Genomic DNA, 6,535 nt, shown 5'->3' on the forward strand with positions numbered 1-6,535 from the left:
AAAAAATATATATATATTTACTTATTTATTTGAAGTAAACTCTACCCCCAGTGTGGGGCTCAAACTCATGACCCTGAGATCAAGAGACACACACTCCACCAACTGAGCCAGCCAGGTGCCCCCAATAAAGAAAAATACTTTAAACACAAAACAAACACTAAACAAAAAACACGGACTAATTTGACTATAATTTAAAAACACGTTTATACAACAAAAGATACCATAAAACAAAGCAGACAACAAACCACAGATTGGACACATACATTTGCGCCACCTATAACCTGCAAAGCGGTCAGAATATGAAAGAAATCCAGTTTACAATAATATAAACCAGTATGAAAATCAGACACAACCTAGCAGAAAAACAATGTGATATGAGTGGGCAACTCACAGAAGAATGGAAAGACGCTTAAATCAGGGCCGTGAGATACCGTGCCAAATCCAGCAAATTGCCAGAAATGGAAAGTGCACAATACCAAGGGATGGGAGGGAAGGCAACCCGGTGGCTATTCTGGAAAATCTGTTAGCAGCCAGGCAAACAGTAGATGAGTACAACCCTGTAACCCACCAATTCTTTTTCTAGTAGCTACATTAGGGAAAGTCTTGCACAGGTAGGCAAGCAAACAGGTCCAAGGACGCGGACTTTGCCACGCTGTTTGCCACAGGGAAAAATCGAAAGACCCAGCAACAAGAGAATGGATGAATAAACGGTGATACAGTCATACAGTACTGATAGAAAACTGTGCAGCAACGGGAGTCAGTGGTCCGGACCGACACTGAACAGCAGGCACAGCCCAGTTGGAAAATAGAAACCATGGTAGTTATGACAAACACGGGAGGGGGGGTGTTTTTTAAGTTTGTTTATTTTGAGAGAGAGGGAAGGAGAGATAGAATGAGGGGCAGAGGGGGAGGGAGAGAGAATCTCAAGCAGGCTCTGCACTGATAGTGGGGCTCAAACCCACGAACTGTGAGATCATGACCTGAGCTGAAAGCAACAGTCACACTCCCAACTGACTGAGCCCCGCAGGTGCCCCCAAACACAGGGGGTTTAATATAGGAATTGGTGGGGCGCCTGGGGGGCTCAGTTGGTTAAGCATCTGACTTTGGCTCAGGTCATGATCTGACAGCTCATGAGTTTGAGCCCTGCATCTGGCTCTGCACTGACAATGAGGAACCTTCCTGGGATTCTCCTTCTCTCCTTCTCTCTCCCCGTGTCCCCTGTGTGTGTGTGTGTGTGTGTGTGTGTGTGCACGCACGTGCGCGTTTTCTCTCTCTCCCTTTCAAAAAAATAAATAAATAAACTTAAAAAAATAGAAGGGGTGCCTGGGTGGCTCAGTCAGTTAAGCCATTCGACTTCGGCTCAGGTCAGGCAGAATCTTAGAGTTTGTGGGTTCTAGCCCCGAGTCAAGCTCTGAACTGACAGCTCAAAGTCTAGAGCCTGCCTCAAATTCTGTGTCTCCCTCTCTCTCAGCCCCTCCCCTGCTTGTGCTCTGTCTCTCTCTCTCTCCTCCCTCAAAAATAAATATTAAAAAGAAAAAGAAAATATTTCATCGAGGGACGCCTGGGTGGCTTAGTCGGTTAAGCGTCCGACTTTCGCTTAGGTCATGATCTCGCAGTTCGTGGGTTCGAGCCCCGCGTTGGGCTCTGTGCTGACTGCCAGCTCAGAGCCTGGAGCCTGTTTCTGAGTCTGTGACTCCCTCTCTCCCTGACCCTCCCCTGCTCACGCTGTCTCTCTCTCTCTCCTAGAAATAAATAAAAAAACATTAAAAAAAATAAAAAAATAAAATAAAATATTTCATTGAGGCACCTAGGTGGCTCAGTTGGTTATGTGTCCAATTTCTGCTCAGATCATGATCTCACAGTTTGTGAATTCAAGCCCTGCATCTGGCTTCATGCTGACAGTTTGGAGCCTGCTTGGGATTCTCTCTTCTCTCCCTCTCTCACTGCCCCCTCCCTCCTCAACATAAACAAATAAACTTCAGAAAAGAACAGAAAAGATTTCATCATTTAAAAATGGTGTTCGTCCGAAGGCATCCCAACTGTGATCCCAGCAGTAATCCTGGGCGGGCTGGGTCAGCACCTGGATCAGAGGGGCCAGCCCCCCCTACCCCACGGCAGCTGGGCAAGCGAGAGGGGCTGAGTGGGCGGGAGGCCATAAGCCATAATCCTCTCTCTGACCTGGTTTTAAGATGCTCTGGTCGAACAGGCTGCACGGTGAGAGGTCACTGCATCTTGGCCAAACAGTTGGCCTTCCTGACTCAGAATCCGTTATTTGTTCAAAACCACCACATGCGGCCACTTGCACTGATGAAAACGTAGGAAGAACCCGTTTTCACCTCCAGGAGAATGAGGACCGCAGTCCTCTGCAGGACGACTCAAGCCCATAAAGAGAATTATCTTCCGGTTATTTTAACCAAGGTCAGGTAACACATGTACTTAAGGCTTGGATCAGGTCACACATTTAAAAATAGGAAGCGCTCATATGTTTGGACTTAGGAGGCTCCTGTGTTGAAGCTAGAAAATATCTGTATTTTTAATACCAAGTCCTTGGTAAATATTAATTAATGTCTATTTGACCTAAGTAGGGGTGTATTAAACACTGTACAAAATACACAATACAGAACTTGAGACAAATCAATAAATGCTCTGGTTGTCTTTTTTTTTTTTTTTTTTCAGTGAATACTTGGGATGTAATCTGATCTAACTCATTAATATTAATACACAGTGGCAGGACTGCCGAGCTTATCTGGAACTGGAATCAAAGCTGGAAGACACGATAGCACGGGTTAGTCCTCCCCGTCAGGAAACCACTGAGCACAGCAAGCCTCCAGTTTGCTAAGCGCTGATTTTTATTTGGTGGCTTCTGCTACACCAAATCCAGAAGGAAGGAAAGGAAAGTCTGGCAAAATACATGTTACAAAGCTCATGCATCTTACTCACTGAAGAGTTCCTCACGCCTGCATTCAATGTCCCTTTCCTTATACTTCACCACTAATTCTCACAAGCTGGGTTGCCTGATTTCTTCGCTAATGCAATTGGTAGGAACAAATAGGAAATAGGAAGTGGGGGTGTGAACTGCTGGAGGAGGTGAATCTTAATCCAACAAAGATTTAAAAAGTAAAAGTGGGGGCACCTGAGTGGCTCAGTCAGTTAAATGTCCGACTTCAGCTCAGGTCATGATCTCACGGTTTGCGGGTTCGAGCCCCACGTCGGGCTCTAGTCCTCACAGCTGGGAGCCTGGAGCCTGCTTTGGATTCTGTATCTCCCGCTCTCTCTCTCCGGCCCTCCCCTGCTCATGCTCTGTCGCTCTCTCAAAAATAAATAAAGATTAGAAAAAAACTTTTTAATGTAAAAGTCATGTGTAAGATCTCAGAAAACATAGCTACCCAACATTTGGATCCAAATGACTTTTGCCTATCTCTGAAAGCCAAATGAATACAAAAAGTGAATTCTGATACTGCCCGGAATAGTTAAAACCATGCTGCAGGATATAAACACAGTTCTAGAAAAGTAATTTCAAAAATTACGTTGAGTAGGACAAAGCTTACACCTTTGAAAATAAGTTTCTAGCCTTCCAGACAAGAAGAAGAAGAAGAAGGAGGAGGAGGAGGAAAAGAATCATCATCTGCCTGGGGAGCGCATTTTCTGAAGCTCCTAGAGGCAAAAGAAAAATCCATTTTTCTTCTTTTCCTCCAATGTTCCATTATAATGAAATGAGTGTCAGCTTACAAGGAATCTATACATCACAGTGTAAGTTAGCAGTTGCCGAGATCATCCTGGCCCTGAGGACCCCATAGTAAATACCAAACAATCCATGGAGAAGCAATGAATCAAGAACCAAACACTGATAGTTTTGTAAAGACTAAGAGAATGGGAGATTTTAATTTGGCACGTTCCCTTAGTTCCTCCACGATTAGTGCAAGGTTTTGTTTTAATCAGCTGTTGGCTCTTTGCAAACTCAGTCAGCTGTAATCAGCGTGTCTGGCCCTTTCCCCTGGGCATGACCGGGCAATCTATCATTTCAGCCAGATAAGAATACTCTGCATAGAGTCCCCTCTTCTGAATTGCAGTTTATGTACGCATCGTTTTTCTGTAACAGGCATTTTTCACTAATTAGGGACAACCTTGTATCAATTAACTTTGGTCTTAAAGCCATGATTAAAGAAACCAAATTGTGGTTTCTGGGCATTGCTGTGCAGTGACAGATGGCCCCGAGCACATGGGCAGAGGATGATGCCTGAAATGGGCTTCCCACGGCTCCAGAGAGTCCCGCCTCCAGGAGGGAATGCCTGGGACACAAGAAGAGGGACGATCCGGGTAAAATGGAGAGCTGGAAGCGCGATGCCCACCGCTCAACAGTGCTCAGTAGAGTTAGGAATCTCAAACGACCCCACCCTCTCCACCTTTCCAGAATCCCCAGTCCAAGGAGATTCCCTCAAGACATAGCCCTCTCCAAAGCTCCAGCTCTCGGACAGTGTCTCTTGGAAATTGCATTTCCTTACTCTCACTTATAGCATAAGCACCTGAGGTGAATATATAATTCATACTGACAAAGCATCTCCTGGGAAGGGGGGGACTAGAGAAGAGTTAAGGGCACCTGGTCTTTTCAGTCTGGCTGGATTCTATCTATCGCTTGCTGTGTGCCCTTGAGCACATAACCCTCAGTTTCCTCATCTCTAAAATGGGTATGACGATAATACCTAATTCGCCCTTCACATTGTGAGAACCAGAGGAGATGTAAGTGTAAAACACAATGCCTGGGGCACCATCATATTAATAATATACTGACTCGGGGGGGCAGGGGGCATGGGTGGCTCAATTGGTTAAGCATCTGACTTGAGCTCAGATCATGATCTCATGGGTCCTGAGTTTGAGTCCCACATGGGGCTCTGCACTGACACTGTGGAGCCTGCCTAGGATTCTCTCTCTCTCTCTCTCTCTCTCTCTCTCTCTCTCTCTCTGCCCCTCCCCAACGTGCTCTCTGTCTCTCAAAAGAAAGATATAAACTTTTAAAATTTTTGAAAAAGATGTGATTAATAATAATAATAAAGGCATGGTCTCATCAAAGCAGGAAACGACCTCATTGAATCTACATTCTCTCTCTCCTTCTCTCTCCCTAAGTGATCCCCCATCATGCCTTTGCTTTGGTTCCCTGTCCAACCTAAAATGTTACAGTGAAATAAATCTGCGTCATTCTGGCTGTGGGATCATGGGCAAGTCAATACCTCTAGCCTTCGGTTTTTGATCTAGAAGTCAATTAGAGTAGATGAATTCTAAAGTATGTCTAGGTTTGACTATCTTAGCATGCTGTACTTACTGGATATTTTTTTTCAGCCTCTCCAAGAAATGGGAAGAATTTAAACAGTTGATGGTAGGGATTGTGATGATAGCAGCTGATATTTATTGAGCACGGATTCTAACCTAAGGGCTACGTAAAGCATTCCATATTCATAGTCTCGCCTAATCCTCAAAAGAGCCCTGTGAAATAAACCACTCCTATTGTTCACATACTGTTCATACTGTTCACCCAGCAATTCTGGGTCCTAATCTCCGGAACCTGTCAATGTCACCTTGTAAGGAAACAGGGCCTTTGTAGATGCGTTAAGGATTTCAAGATGCGGAGATTATCTTGAATTATCAAGAGGGACCCTAAAGGCAATCATATGCATCCTTATAAGAGGAAGGCAGAGAGAGATGCGACTGCACACACGGATGTGCAGACAGCAGTGTGATCACAGAGGCACAGAACGGAGGGGATACACCTGCAAGCCCAGCCAGGGACATCAGCAGCCTCCAGAAGCTAGAAGAAGGAAGGAACAAATTTTCCCCTAGAGCCTCTGGAAGGAGCACAGCCTGCTCAACATTTAGGTTTTTCAGCCCAAATGATACTGATTCTGGACGTCTGACCTCTAGAAATGTGAGAGGATAAAATTCTGTTGTAAATTACCTGATTTATTGTTACTGAAGCCACAGGAAACTCACACTGTCATGTATTCAAGTGTGGTGGAGTTAGGATCCAAATCCATGAACGTATAGCTCCACACCCCATGCTGTTCCGCATAGTATGCCCCCTATGACACACACACACACACACACACACACACACACACACACACACACAGAGAGAGAGAGAAATGGATTAAGTATTAACTAAGAAAACAGAAAGCAAAAGAATTGGAATTCCATCCATAGCAAGGTAGTATTCTAAGTGTGGATCCAACCAAGTTCATGCTCGGTACTGTAAACATCGCTGCTTTAGAAGCACTGCTGTGAAAGTTTACTCTCCCACACACTTGACATTGAAATTAGGTCATACCTGCACCACAGCCAAGAATGTGTGCACTTCAACAGAAAGATACACTGTGAAAAGAGAAAAGACGATAGATACATTCAGTTTACAGCTGAAGAGGTTACTTGGCATAATTTCAGGCTCAGTCCGCTCTGGGCAATCAGAGAAACAGAAGCCACTTAATCTTTTTAAAAGGTTTGTTTCCTTGTCTTTCCCTTCAATGGGAACTCCGTCTTTAATTTTCTC

Source organism: Hyaena hyaena, unplaced genomic scaffold (genome assembly GCF_003009895.1).
Source record: "Hyaena hyaena isolate Hyena2069 unplaced genomic scaffold, ASM300989v1 scaffold_94, whole genome shotgun sequence".
Lineage (NCBI taxonomy): Eukaryota > Metazoa > Chordata > Mammalia > Carnivora > Hyaenidae > Hyaena > Hyaena hyaena.